The sequence below is a fragment of the Natator depressus genome, chromosome 1 (assembly GCF_965152275.1).
Source record: "Natator depressus isolate rNatDep1 chromosome 1, rNatDep2.hap1, whole genome shotgun sequence".
NCBI lineage: Eukaryota > Metazoa > Chordata > Testudines > Cheloniidae > Natator > Natator depressus.
Window position 1 is genome coordinate 127675293 of NC_134234.1, and position 15753 is coordinate 127691045.

At 40.5% G+C, this 15753-nt stretch overlaps 1 protein-coding gene across 3 annotated transcripts in view; it reads right to left on the reverse strand.

Annotated features, from left to right (window-relative positions):
* The window catches only part of NLGN4X (neuroligin 4 X-linked), a 245790-nt gene extending 233197 nt beyond the window's left edge, over nt 1-12593 (reverse strand). For all 3 annotated transcript variants that reach the window (XM_074966343.1, XM_074966338.1, XM_074966364.1), the window contains exon 1: nt 12227-12593. The gene's annotated coding sequence lies outside the window, so the exon portion shown is untranslated. The remainder of the gene's footprint in view (nt 1-12226) is intronic.
* Between the last annotated feature and the right edge of the window lie 3160 nt (nt 12594-15753).

The window sequence follows — 15753 nt, forward strand, 5'->3', positions numbered from 1 at the left end:
ATCTGCTCACTATGCCCCTACTTATACATCCCAAAATGCCATTGGCCTTCTTGGCAACAAGGGCATACTGCTGACTCATATCCAGCTTCTCGTCCACTGTCACCCCTAGGTCCTTTTCCGCAGAACTGCTGCCTAGCCATTCGGTCCCTAGTCTGTAGCGGTGCATTGGATTCTTCCATCCTAAGTGTAGGACCCTGCACTTATCCTTATTGAACCTCATCAGATTTCTTTTGGCCCAATTCTCCAATTTGTCTAGGTCCTTCTGTATCCTATCCCTCCCCTCCAGCGTATCTACCACTCCTCCCAGTTTAGTATCATCCACAAATTTGCTGAGAGTGCAATCCACACCATCCTCCAGATCATTTATGAAGATATTGAACAAAACCGGCCCCAGGACCGACCCCTGGGGCACTCCACTTGACACCGGCTGCCAACTAGACATGGAGCCATCGATCACTACCCGTTGAGCCCGACAATCTAGCCAGCTTTCTACCCACCTTATAGTGCATTCATCTAGCCCATACTTCCTTAACTTGCTAACAAGTCCCTAACAAGTGAACAGGCAATCACTTCACAACTTGAAGTGATGAAGAGTAACAGGAGGAAAATGCCAGCTCCATGGCCTTGATGGACATTACAGGTGAGCAGCCAGAAGAGAAGATGCCAGAGATCTTCTTGAGATCCCAGACCTGCTTCAGAGATTCCAAAGAACCTGGCAGAGCAGCATCCATACCAAATCAGGAGGAAAAGGAAGAATTGGAATATATAGGCCCTCAACTTCCAATGTTATATATGTACCAATCAGGGCTGAGTTTGCAGACTGTGGAGCTGGAAGAAACATTTTCAAGGTTGTAATGAACACCACCATTATTGCTGTGAAATTGATGTGCATGGATGCATGAGCATAGATTATCCCCTCTCCTCCAGCTTCACCATTCCTCCTCCCCAACAGCTGCTTCTGCCTGGGACAACTAGGTTTGTTCTCTCAAACTCTAGCAAGTTCAGCATTCCCTTAGCAAACCATCTCCATGGCTGGTTGCATGGTCCCCTGTTTCCTGCAAGGGGTGAAGTGTCCAACATAGTTAAATGGTAGATATCCAGTGTACCAACAGAAGCCACAATGCAGCAAATGTGAAGGATACTGACATAGGATACACTGGACCAAATATTTATGTTACATGTATCTGTCAGACCTTACACCACATCGGGACACCTATTTAATAACTTGTTCTTAGCTAGCTGCTTTTCTAGTCTATGCACTAAAAAACATTCTGAGGAAAATTAAGAGCAATATGATGCATAATTACCACATTTACTGATAGAGAAATTAGTATATATCCTATACTGTCTCTGGCCAACCACCAAATGCAAGTACTGAAATCAGGCAAACACATCAATTAATTATAGACCTAATTTTCTCTTCCATCACCCCCCTTCCTTGCCCATTCCCCCCCAAGTCCTGCACACTTTTTTTATATTTGTGAAGAAAGTCTAATGCTATGTCCTTACCCTTTCTAGTTCCAAAACGGAAGTGCCTTGCAACAAGGCATTGGAACAGAAATTTCTACTTTTATGATGTTCTTTAATATGATGAATTAGTCACTGCTATGGCTATTAACTCTTTAATTCTAAACGTTTCATTATGGTGATCAGTGTTACACCTAGTAACACCCAAAGCAAGCAAGGGGCCATGGGATCAAGGATGGTGAAACAGCTGTCTAACTTGAGGCAAGGACAAGAAAACAGAGAATATTATTTGGGACATGCAGTGGGAAATATGATAGGATCCTGATCATATGTTTGGTTTCTAGAGAAGAAAACCAAGACTGTTTTTGAAAGACAAGATAGATTTATGCAGGAGAAAAATTCCTTTAGAACAGTCTATTTCAGAAGCAACACGGAAATGAGACTTCAGATCCAACAATTCCAAAGAGAATGATTTAAAACTACACAAAGATGCAAATGAAGATGGCACAGGTGCCCCAGCAATAGGCCCTTACACCTATGCTTGCACCAACGGGACAAAATAATGTGGATGCAGGATAATGGCACATGTTGGTATGCACTATCTGTCTAGCTCCTTCTTCTGCATTCCAACAATGTTCCATCCCTGCACTTAGAACTGAGGAGATATATTTTCTATGAGCAAAACATCCATTTTACTTTCCTGTACTATACAAATCTTACTTTCCTTCTAATTTACTCTGTTACCTTAGTTACACAAGCCAGTTGGCCTGCATGATTGTGTCTCTAATAGATAACTTGTCAAAATACAATTTGTGTAAATATTACATCAAAAATGCTATATTTCTATATCAACAAACATAATTATTTTCTCTTTCAATGCCTTAATCCAATTCATACAACACACATATAGACTGTGGAGGAAAAGCATAAGAACTGCAAAAAAGTCTTAATACCATCAATAAAGCAAACAAAAGTATTTCATAACAATTGTTAACTCTTAACATTGCATCAATATATCCAAAATATTGTCCACTGTAACTCCCTCACCTTACAAATTATCATCATCACAATGATCATATAAATAAGCGTCTATCTACCAAATGAGCCATCCCCAGAATGACAGTAGTTTTCAGTGGTGCTAATCGTGAATATTTGCTCTGTCAAAATCAGTGATCTGCATCATCCATCCCCCAATTCTCCACCTGCTCTTTGGAACTCTGTGCACTGAGCAGTTCTAATTTGGGCAGCAGACCTACTGCAGGCTGTGTTAATATAATTTACAGCCTCCCATGCCACAGCTTGTCTGTCCACCTGTGCATAATTTGCCGCAAGTCCTACTGCCTCCTCACTCCACCGTGTATTGAGACCTCATCTTTGCTTTCACATACATGACACAAACTGGAACAGGCAAACATTATAATCATTACATTCATAATGAGCTGCTATTGCCCATCCCAGGCCTGGAGCACAACTTTGTCCTACCCACTCAATGGTTATATATATGATTTACAGGAGGCACACAACCTGGTTAGCATGATCTTGAAGTACTACACAGAGCCATTTATTGAAGATGTTGGGTCATAGAAACAACTATTGCAGCAATAAATACACTAACTGCTGGTGTCTCATTCTCTGGTTCTTCAAGAATACTGACACAGTGCCCTTACTGCAGATGCCTGAGATATCTCAAGTCCCAGAAGCTGAGCAGAAACTGTGTTAAGCAAGGTGTGACCTCAGACTCTTTGTTCTTCATTTTGATAAAAAATAAAATTGGAAATGGCAGATATTGCCAGATTCCTACGGGAGCTTCACCTCTTCTGCAACAATTTCTCTGGGCTGCCAGAAAGTTTTTCAAAATTTCCCTCAAGCTACTGCTCCAATAGGCAGCCACTGTGGAACTGGGTACCCAGAGGGCAGTGCAACATTGTAGAGCAGCTCTGGTATGAATGTAGGTCACAACTGGCCCTACAAAACCACAGCTAGTGTGAGCATTGCATCAATGGTTCAGGTACCAATTCAGTTACCACTAATTCAGTTTCCAGTGGTTCAGGTCTCCAGGGTACACACAGGTTTGGTTTTGTTTTAAACAAACCTCAGTAAGACATCATGCAAAGCTATGGTGTTTGCTGAACAAATGTTTATTATTCATACTAGAGCAACAAATAACAAAAGTCTTGAACATGGATAGAGGATAATATACGGTCCTAAGCTTTTGAATCATCAGTATTCTGCAGGCTAGTGAAATTTATGGCTCCCTACACTTTCACATCCTGTTCATTTATAATAGCTTTCCAAAAGAGGGATTGATTTTGCATAAATGAGCTTTTCAGGAGAACAGAAGTTTTCTGCTGTTTAAAAAGATGGATTTGGAAGCATTTTAATGAGCACAGATTAAAATCCAGGCAACAAAGTCCCTCTAAATGGGACCCTGTATATTTCACTCAAATATTGCATATTCCTCATATGGTGCCTGACTCAGGGTCCACTGTATTTTCCAGGAGTCTTTCCATTGACTTCACCGGGCTTTGGATCATAATGCTAATCTTAATTATGTTGATGGACTATGATACATCCAGTAAAGAAAAGAGTAGGGCGTTTGTTGTGCGTTAGTTGGCTAGAGATGTGACTGGCACCTATATATGGCTATACATAAAAGTGAAATACTGGCTGTGCTTACTGGAAACGTTCCCACAGCCATATCGACAAAGGCACAATCAAATGAGAGAATCTGAAGGAAATTTTATCCCTCTGTAAAATGCAGCTATCTGGCAACATTTTGTATTTATTCCCATGGTGCTTTAAAAAACAACACCACCACACACTCAAGCCCTAAAGAGGTGTACAGACAAGGCTATAGATTTGTAAAGAATTTAAATGAAGGCATGGGAGGTAAAGATGGATATTTATTCATTTATTCCAGAAAAAGAATTCTCAAATGCACAATTACTACAATATCTGTGATTTCAGAGTAAAACTGAAGTATAGTAAAGAATACAACTGCCCTCTACAAGCTGCACCCTGCAGCCAATAAGTTTTACTCCTCCTAAATAAATTAATCTGCAACTTTTCCTTTGCAAGTTGCACCATTATTTGAAAACAAGAAGTTTGGTCTTAATATCTGTATCAAATGAACATAAAAAATAAACCAGAAACATGTGTGTCCATTCCAACTTGTTTATTTGACAATGCAGCTATCAGTTTTTCCTCTAACTTATATAATATTTTGGCATGTCTAAAACAGGACTTTTGTATTTTAGGGTAGCAAATTTATTTAGGGTATCAATCATTATTAATTTGTAAATCATCAATAAGTGTGTGGCGCTAAGCAATAAACACATCAGTAGTCTCTATCTTGGAGAACTTAATGTATTGTACGGTTATTAACAAGTGTTCATTTATGGAACAAAGGAGTTAAAAATTAGTGAAAAGTCTATTCAGGGAAACTTAACTCATGCTTTAGTACTTACCAGGTATTTCCAGATATGGTATATATAAAGATAGGGCAATGCCTCATAGAACTGGTTAATTGGCTTTTCTCATTTTCAGAGGGCCCAGATATAACTTCATGCAATAGTGCAAGTGAGTTTGGTGGTGTTAACCCAGTACCTTGTGTGGCACCTATTACACAAAACTGCCACGTGATGGCAACAATCAACATGGCCTGATTTGGCAAGACCATTGACAAGAATAGCATTAGAGTAAGGTCTATATATGATTTGAGCAAACCTGCTGACTTCATGCCCACTTTATGCCTGTGCCTGACTTAGCACCCAGATACAATGGGGATGAGTGATTTTAAAATGCTTAAATATTAGATGGCCTAAACAAAATCTATAATCATGAGGCGGGAAGGCTTTGTTTTGATTGATTTACTGGCCTTGTGTATTCTTTGGGTTCGGGATTGAAGAGCCATATCTCCATTTGTACCAAAAGGGGGGAAAGGGTCACTATTGTTGGAGGAGCAACAAGTTACATACTTTTTTTATTGCACATTTATATCCAACAAATGCAAATCTGAATCAAGCTCCTAGAGAAATCTACACAGCCACCAATTTATGGTAATACAATCATCTCTAAAATTTTAAGTACTTGCTATGCCATTGATTAGAATTAATAGATAACTAAAATGCCTGTTTCATTGATTATTATAATTAATACTAAAGTACTTTTTTGTTATAAATAAAAACAATTTAAAGAATTTAAAAGTTGTTATACAGAGTAGTAAATAAAAGATGAGTTATGTCACACTATGTAATGTAGAATAACATTTGTCAGATTAATAATTTCATAATTAGACATAACCAGGCATCATTTCATTTCCAAAAACCAAAAACGGTAGTTTTTTTCACTATATGCCCCTATTAATCATGTCATTATAAAAATTACTATATTCTGCCTAATATTTCCATCACTTTTCAATATGGCCTTGGTACATTCTAACCAAGATCCCCAAAATAGTTCCATTATAGTCACAAAAAAATTGATACCTTTTAATAAAGTCATTTTAATAATGGCAGGGCACATGGGTTCTTCCCCCCGACCCCAGCCCCAGTTTGCAGAGTGAATTAATCAGTCTAGTATAATAGCTTCTGTAATATTTTTTCTAATAAGAGTTCCATTAATTTTCTTTTACAAGGTTCACCAACCCCAAGCTGCAAATCTCAGTGTGCACATAAAGTGACAATGGAGAGATGAGCATGGAAAGTCTTACCCTTTTACTTACTGAAGCTATATTCGGTTGAATACATTTGCTAAAACATGTCCTCACACTCAGAATGGTGTGTGAGCTCAACGCAGAACACAGCAGAATGTAAGAGCTGTACAAGGTGATCTCAATTATTACAACTCATTTTTACATAGAGTATGATAGTGTGCATCTGAACATTTCTCACTAGGTTTCATTTCATTATATGATCACATATATTCCATTTGAATAAGCCATGCTAGTGGTCAAACCCTTATACAGATGTAACTGGGAAAGGCAACATCTTCTGAAGAGGCTATTAATGTTCAGGTTTCAGAGTAGCAGCCGTGTTAGTCTGTATTCGCAAAAAGAAAAGGAGTACTAGTGGCACCTTAGAGGCTGTAGCTCACGAAAGCTTATGCTCAAATAAATTGGTTAGTCTCTAAGGTGCCACTAGTACTCCTTTTCTTTTTATTAATGTTCAGATCATCACACATGCTATGGTAATAAGTCACGAAATAATATTGTTCCATATAAACTTTCTTTTAAATCTAACAATCCAGAAATGTGTCCTCCCTCCGACCCCCCCAGTTCACTTATTTATAATTAAGGAGAGCTGATCTCTTTTTTTTATTACTACCTTCTTCAAAATTATATTTTTTTCCTATGAATTGTACCCATTGTTTTTTTTTTTTCCCCTATACATTTTAAAGTTTTCTCCCCCCTACTCCACTTTCAGGTTATGGAAAATGGACATTTATTACCTACCACTTCTATCATTTCGAGAAATAGTGCTAATAAAACCTTTTTTCTTTCCAACAGCAAGGATTTTTTTTCTTGAAATTCAGATCTGGGGACTACTAACCCAAACACAACAGAACTATTAAAATGTGACAGAGTTGAGTACATAACCCTGTCAGATGTAGGGATCAAAATGGCTTGGAGAATAAATGCTTTACAAACATTGCTTGAGCACACCTGGGCTGAACTGTGACAGAGAATAGCTGTGGTTTGAAATGAGAGTCCTGATGATCTGAGTGGCTTATTGCCAGCCTCATGTTTATGTTTTGGTTTTATTAGGTTTTCCTCTTTTTAGATTCAAAGTCTGGTATGAGTTTGTAATGAATTTTGGTCACACAAAAGAGATCTTGAACATTTGTGCTTTGTGACAAGTCTTCAAACAGCAGAATGACTAAATCCTATGCTGTTTACAAAGTGATGCTTTTCCTGTCCCACCCAGGTGGATCTGTTCCTTACATTGTGTGATTCAGCTGTCAAAGAACAGCATGCTTCTTTGAAAGGCCAAGTGGAGGCCATATTGAGAACCTGTCAAAAGCAGAAGTACAGACCTTTATGCAGCGTTAAATTACTTGTTCATGTTAAACAAAGCACTGTTTCCATACAATTTTTTTTTTAATTTCCAGTTTCTACCAAGCAGCTCTTCCTTCTGCCTCTTCCCTTCGTTTATAACTGACTGGTAATGACCTTCAGCTGGAATTTGCATATTAACACAGCCATTTTTGACAAACCCTTTATCACTATTCCTTTGAGTCAAAGAGCCTGTTCAAGATCACTTGTCTAACTAAACAGACTGAAAAGAGCATTTGTGACAATGAAGCTATGCATTTAGAATTTTTGGTAAATTATCCACTGTATCAGTTATCCTGGTTTAATCCAATCCAATAATCCTATTTTATTTAGAAGTTTTATTGAGAAGTTTTTCATTGTTGTGTATTTTCTAACAAGAATTGTCTTAACTGACCACTCTGCATTGTTGAACAAGGAAAAAATAATATCCCATGCACTTAGCATGAGGCTTAAAAGATGTCTGTGTTTACAGTGTACGTACTAGCATTTTGTAATATTTGACTTTGTGTTGTAATGTTACTATTTAAAGGAGTAGTAGGCAAATCATCAGTCTCAATTAGAAAAGTTAGCATTTTGAAATGTTACAAATCCTATGCAGACAACAAAATAAATTGTATGCACCTGATCTAAAGCCCACTGAAATCAGTGGAAAAGTTCCCACTGGTTTCAGTGGGTTTTGGATCAAGCCCTAGAGGAACAGCAGTATCAAATAAATATATTTTGGATGCCCAAACCACAGTTTCAGTTATGATACCTAGTATAGCCCAGATACAAACACACTGACAGTAGTTCCATTTGTGTGTTATCTATGCATGCTGAAGAGAAAAAAATAAATGTGACTTGTAAACAAAAGAAAAATAATTCTCAATTGCTAAGAACTAGTATGTCAGAATTAAAGATTCAATTATCATAAAAATATCTTGTCATGAAACGTACTGTTCTAATACCATCTAAATATTTTGCTTTCATAAATGACCTATTGGTAGGTCACTACATTCATAGTACCTTTTCACATCCATGGTATCTAATGATTAGTTGGAACAGGTTTATGACTAACAGTATACAACCCTGTCTCCGGCAGCGTAACTGAAAAGAATTACAGCAACCCTCCTGAAGGTAATAATATGTATAGACCATTCTATAAAAAATATTAACAAATGTGGCAGATATATTTTTCATAAGAAAATGGGGGGGGGGGAGGAAAGGATTAATTTTAAGTATGAAACTAGCCCACCTACGTAAACCTGAGCTTTTTATCCACTGAATTACAATTGATGAATGTAATGATCAACTCTCTAGGGTAACACAAAAAGTTATTTTCTTCTATTAATAGTAAGAAAGGATTTTAAATGTCTTATAACAAATAAATATAATTTGTAGTGCATGGGATGTAAATTACCACCCTTCCATGAATCTGAGATGATTTAAATTTGCAGAGAAGTCCATACTACACTGATGTGTGTGTGTGTGTATATATATATATATAAATTTACACACACACGCACTGGAGATTTCCATTCAGTGTACCTACTAACAATTTCATCCATTTGCCCTTGCATTTTGAACACCTTTCCTCTACTTACAGGAACACACTCCTAACACTATTAATCATTTGGGATCAAAATACAGCCTAGATTTAAGGATTTTTCACCCCAAAAATTGATGAAGCATGATTATGAAGTCAACAAATGTTTCCTTACTTTTTAAATACAAAGGATCAAAAGATGAACATTTGTTTATATCATTGTGGTTACAGTAAACATCAACCCCCAATAAAGCCTATGGACTCAAAAAGTTAAATATAAAGCATCTAATGTAATAAATTAAATGGCCACATCAGTCTCTGCCTCTGCTTATTGAATTACCAGGACTGCTACAATTTAATCCAGAAACTTGATCTATCTAATAAAATATAGATAGGGACTTTCACATTTCATTCCATTAGCCATCCTTTGACAGAAATTGCTGTTGCTTATCTCATACACATCCAGATTCTGCACTTTTTTGAAAACTTTTCCTTAAAACCTTTCTAGTTCCCTTGCTTCTGAGGACTGCGCAAAGGAGGGAAGCTGGAGGTAGGAAATGCTTCCTGGATGTTAAACCATTTGAAATCCAACATGATTTTGTAGTTTTAAAACATACATGCAGTTGGGCTTTTAAGATACAGAGGTAGAATACATGGAAAAAAAACATTTCAAGCAATTGACCAAATCTCAAAAATAAAATTAAGTCACTAGGAAGTGTCCACACTACCACCTTGTGGAATTTTCTTGCAAGAACAGCACCTGCTTGTTTCCACAAAGTTTTTTTTTTTTTTTTTCCCCTGCCTAATATTAAAATTAGTTTAGTTTCAGGGATAGATAAGGGTTCTATTATTACTAGTTTATTTTATGAAAACAAGGGGTAGGCCCACAGCTCAGATGATTAACTTATCTCTTGGGTTTCTTGATTTTCCTCTCTCTTGCTCTCTCTAAATAATTGCCCTGGTTCTAAATGATGAAATAATCATAATAAATTATAACAATAAATCAAATGTAGCCTTGTCTCAGTGAACCCCAGCACCGGGGGAGCGGAGAGGTGGGGTGGGATCTTTCCCGCAAGAGGAAAACAGTAAAACAACCACTTGTGAAACCTGCCGCAGCCAGAGCGTCTGCTGGGGACAGGAGAAGGAAAAGAGGATCCAGTTTCTTCCAGCTGAGCCAAATCCACTGAAAGTAAGGGCACTGTTACCCTGAGGGGGGTGTGAGCCTCTAGGCCGTCCCCTTGTGGTGTCTGGACTGGGATAGCTGGTAGGAGAAGTCCCAAGGACCCAGGCCGCTGCAGGATGCTTGCCCTGCCTTATACCCCCTCCCAGGGGGCAAATGGAGCTCTGTGCAGTCAAGGCCGGCGCCGGGCACCGGACAAGTGGCTGGGGTGAGGTTGAGGCGGGGAGAAAGGCAGCTCAACCCGACGGACAGGTTGCCCTGGGGACGTTGGGCAGCCCAGGCTGAGGGACTCCTGGCCAGGAGGAAGGAACTTCCTGGCATTGCAGCTTGTCGGAGAGGGAGCTGAGCTGCCGCGTGCGGGGCGGCCGGGGGAACTGGGGATGTTTGCCTGAGGCGTCCCCATCACCTGGATCAGCTAGATGAGGGCTAGGCGGTGTAACCTGGGGAGGGCCAGATTGGGGGGGGGGATGTGTGCTTGGGGCTGTTGAGTGGGCAAGGACCGTGTCTGCAGCACGGACTGCTAGACAGTGGCTGCAGTGAGCAGGGGAAGGGGAAGCGCTCTGCTATACCCGCCCGCTCCAGAAAAAACTCCTCTTGCAACTGGGACCCCAGCGAGGCTCAGCCTCCCCCCCGGGGCCAGCAGCTTTCGCCGGGCGGGGGCGGCCCGAGGGAAGGCGCCTGGCGGCAGGTCTGACAGCGGGGAGAGGGAGGTAGAGGTTCAGCGGCTGCTCTCGCTGCGCCCCCCCCCCCCCCCGGGGCTGATGGCTGCAGGAGGGACAGATCATCAATCACAGCACCCTGCAGAGGCAAAGTGTGGATGTGGGGGGGGCGCTGCAGTGCAGGAGGGGTGGGCAGGCAAGGGCAGCCCCGGGGGACGTGGGCACGGGGCTGGGCAGCTGGGGAAGGGAGGGGGAGCCGCTCTGCGGTGCCTAACTTCCCCCCGGAGAGCGGGAAGGCGGCAGGTTTGACACAGAGAGTTGGGGGGGGGGGGGGGGCAGCAGCAGTTTCCCGTGGGGAAGGTGCAACCCGGGGCCAAGGAGCGCGGAGAGGCTCCACATGAGGCACCCTCCCCCCCCCCATCCCACACACAACCCCAGCACTGCCCCCTAGCCGCGCGCCAGCCCCAGCTTTGCAGAGAAGCCGATTCGCCCCCCCCCCCCCGCGAGGCTTCCTCTATCCCCTTTTATTTCTCTCTTTACACTCCGCTTTTTTTCCCCTTTTGTTTCCCCCACCGTCGCTTTTCCCTTCGCAAACACCCTCCTCTCCCCCCCCCCCCCCCCCCCCAGCTAGCCAGCCACCCTCCCTCGCGAGTGCCGGGCTCCAGTCCATCACGTGTGAGAACCCATGCATCACAAAAGCAGGCATTTTACCCGAGCCCAGCCGCTGAAGAAGAAAAGAGGGTGAATCGCTCCATAGAAGAGCCAAGCTGTGTGTTTTGTTGTTGTTGTTGTTTTAAAGGAGGGGAACACAGCGAGGTTAACCCAAGCCCTAAGTGCCGGATCTGTAATTCCCTCCACACCACCGGCGCACACAGGAGGTCCTGCTCCTTCCACTGCCTCTGATCTCGTTTGCAGGAAACTGTAGCTTTGCTCTCTTTCTCTCGCCCTGTACTGCAGATATCCCCCCCCCACACACACACACACCCTTCCTCCTCCCGCGCGCACACACACACACACACTTCTGTTTATTTGTCTGTTAGGCAGAGCTACTTTGTAAACATCTCACACAGAGCCCCAGAGCCTTTTCAAATAGCTGATTGCAGCAAAATGCCTCCAAACAAATGATGGTCCAGGAGAAGACAAATTCTAGATCTATAGCTGCACAGATGACATGAAGATAGTCTAGGATGGGGAAGAGGACAGAAAAAGTATCGCCTTAAAAATGATGGGGAAAGTAAAAGCATAAACGACTGCAGCAAACTGATCACCCTCTGCCTCAGAACTCACTGCAACCCCCGCAAAAATGAACATGAACACACAAACCTTAAATCTAGTATACCTACCTTAACAGTGCGAAAGCTGCAGCTGCACGGAGGTCCCTTTTTTACTCAGCCAAATTCTTCCAGGGAATCCTGACTGGATATCAGACAACAGGAATTATTCAAACAAGGCTCCCCTCTGTTTTTTTGGAATCCAACGCGATTTTCTTGTCCAAAGGAATGCAACGACCACAAAAAATAAAAATAAAAAAGCAACAACAACGCTGGATTTGGAGGAAACTGGTGCTTACTGTTGTAAACGACCTACATTCAGGAAGAAAATTCATTACAAAATCAGTGCAAGAGGGAGAGTTGGGTTTGTGAGTAAGAGCTCTGATTGCCTATGCGGAGACACAGACAGGGAGAGAGACTGATCTGCAAGGAAAAGAGAGATTGAAGAGGGAGAGAGGTCCAGACTGTACCAGTCTCTCTCCTTCTGCTATTGGACCAAACTGAATGAAATTTACAAAGCCAGCAGCCAATAGATCTCTGCAGTCTGCCCCATCACTGCAGAAACCATATCTACATCTACAACCTAATGCAAAGAGTATCTAATCCTACTGCAAACCAGCTGTAACAAAATTATCAAGGGTACCTATATGATTGAACAGGTGGGCATTTTACACATGTAGAAATAAATGTAGAGAGGCAAATCACAGCGATACTTCCATTGCTTTTTTCTATTCCAATAGCTTACACAACAAATCCATGCTTTTTTAACCCATTAAAGCCAAGATTTCTATAATGTTGAGCAGTGTTTAAAGTGGCAGCGGTGAACCTCTTTCAGTGGTTATCAAACTTACCAATATTAACTTATGTGATGCATGGCTAGAAAGAGTTAAACATCCTGCAAAATAAATAACCCTCAAAAGACATGTGGGGAGATAATGTTTGGGTATTTACATATGTATGAGTAGAGTCAACAATGTAATCAACAGTCCCTGTCTATGCTGTATTCTGATATCATTTAAATGAATTGTAAACCCGGGATATCTTGGTATTCATTTCTCTTTGAAATGTACTGTGAATGGTGGAGGAACAAGCAAATGGCCTTATGTTAATTAGTATAGCTAAGTACTGGTCATGGACCTCCTTCAAAGTCATGCTAATTACCTTTTGTTCCTCAAGGAACTCCAACTTGTCAAAAAGACATGAAATTGTATAAAAGATCCTTGGGTCCTGATTCTGTCATCTCAGATCTGCTTAAGCTCCGTCAAGGAAGTTTGAACTCTTTGGAACTACAAAGATCACCATCTCTGCTATGAATCCGAACCTCAATGGACTGAACTCATGTCTGTCTGTATATCCATCTTTTAACCATATTCCCTCTCTTTTGTTTCTTAATAAATTTTAGTTTAGTTAATAAGAATTGGCTGTAGCGTGTATTTGGGTAAGATCTGAAACATTCAATAACCTGGGAGGGAATGTGTCCGATCCTTTGGGATTGGTAGAATCTTTTCTTTTATATGATGAAATAAGGTTTACAGAAATTTTCATCATATTCAACATGGTTACCTGGATGGAGGCCTGAGGCTGGATCACTTTAAAGGAATGTGTTGTTTGGACTTCTGAGTAACCAGTAAGGTCATAAAGAAGCTGTTTTATGCTGGCTTGGTAAATCTAAGTATTGGAATATCCACCAGCTTTATGGGGATTGTCTTCCCCTTTCTTTGCAGTTCACCCTAATTGAATGACCATAGCTGGCTCCACACTAGGACCCTGGTCACAACTTACAATGATTGGAAGGAATAATATAATGGAATAACAATCACTGCCTGTTTTAGGTTCCCCTATCTGCTACCTCTCCAAATTAAAACAGCACAGTGGTGACTTGCTCAGTCACAACTATTTAAATATATTTCCATGTAAGAAGGTGTAACGTGCATGTTTTGATTATCAGAAATATCAGTTTGAAGGTCAAGTCCAAGGGCTGGATAAGTGGCAATGTAGTTAGTGCTGGTACAACTATGAGTCTCGGATTCACTTCCTAGATCTCACTTTTTAGGCCATCAAAAGGACAGTGTTGTGCAGAAGGTGCATGCTCAGTCCTGGAAACACATATGCCATGCTTCACTCTGCAGTGACTCCCCCTGGTCAGTATAAGAGTGGCACAGAAGGTTGACCACGATATGGAGCCTTGAAGGTAGTAACGGAAATTGAAACAAGATGACATCTGGGAAGATCCACACTGACCTCTGGAACAAACAAAGGACAATGGGGAAACAGTGTCTTGATTTTTTTTTTTCGTACATTGAAACAAAAAGTGAAACACACACCTGGGAGAGGTTTCAAATCACAAAACAAAGCTAGACTTTAGAAACAGCAAATACACTTGACACCCTAAAATACTGGAAAATCTGTTATTCCTTTAGTTACCTGCTGGATCTCCAGTTCAGGACTTTGTTTCTTCTGGCATAGCTGACTATATCAGACTATTAAACTAGAGCAAAGTGTGTCCTGCTTTCTCAAAACTGGAGTTTGTCTGTGATATTGGCTTTAACATTCCTACTCCTTCACAGTTTTAAGTGACAAAGGGATATATAGAATCTTGAATTCAGGATCTAGCAGAAAACAGTTGGCCTACTTATGCGTCTGTTCTGCACACACAGCTCCTGCAGCATCACATCATAAAAGGAATATTTTGTTTTTAAATGTACTTCCAATTAAAACTAAGTACAAGTATATTCATATTGACTTGAACAAAACATTTTAACGGATACGGTAGCCACATTAAACTGTTAACCAATTTGTGCACAGAAATCCTGTTCTTTCCTTTAAAAATCATTAATTTAAATGATTTCATTGTATTTTGATTTACAACTTTTAAGTGACTCTTAACAGGTGTTCATACAAGTGAGTTGTACTGTTTGGGTTATTTTAATAAAGCATCCAGGAATGTAACACCAATCACATTGCCTGATTAACTAAAAATGTTTGACACATTATAGAAAAGATGTCATCTTGTATTTCCATCTGTCCCAAATTTTGCAAGACGGTCTTTATTTTGATAGTGATGTCATCCATCATACAAGATAAATTTGGAGGATATTTATGCAGTATTTAATCTAATTAATGATCTCCCAACATATCATGAAGAGATTTATTATATATGTTACCACAGGACTAATTCCTAACAGTGACAACTCTGCATCCTAAAGGATCCACAAGTGCATTAATACTGGTAAGCTTTCTATAGATTTTAGATTTACACAAACTTTACATTTCATGCACCCTCAATATACAGCAACTCCTTAACATCAGACAACAAAACTACATAATGGTTTAGGCCAGAAAGAAATCTCCCCCCACCCCTTGGAAATTGCAGAGGGAATGTAAGTGGACAGAATACAGTTACTGAAGTAGAAATTTGACTAAAACAATTGGATTAAATTCGTCCATTTACAAAAAATTGAATGGATTCTTAATAGTTGGAAGATGGCATCTTCAGCAGAAGGTTGATCTTTAGCAGTGTTCAGAGGCACTGGAGTATTGATAAGTTGGAGACAAGGGCACCATCTGTGTTGCATGGAGGTATGTAGCCTTGGATTAAT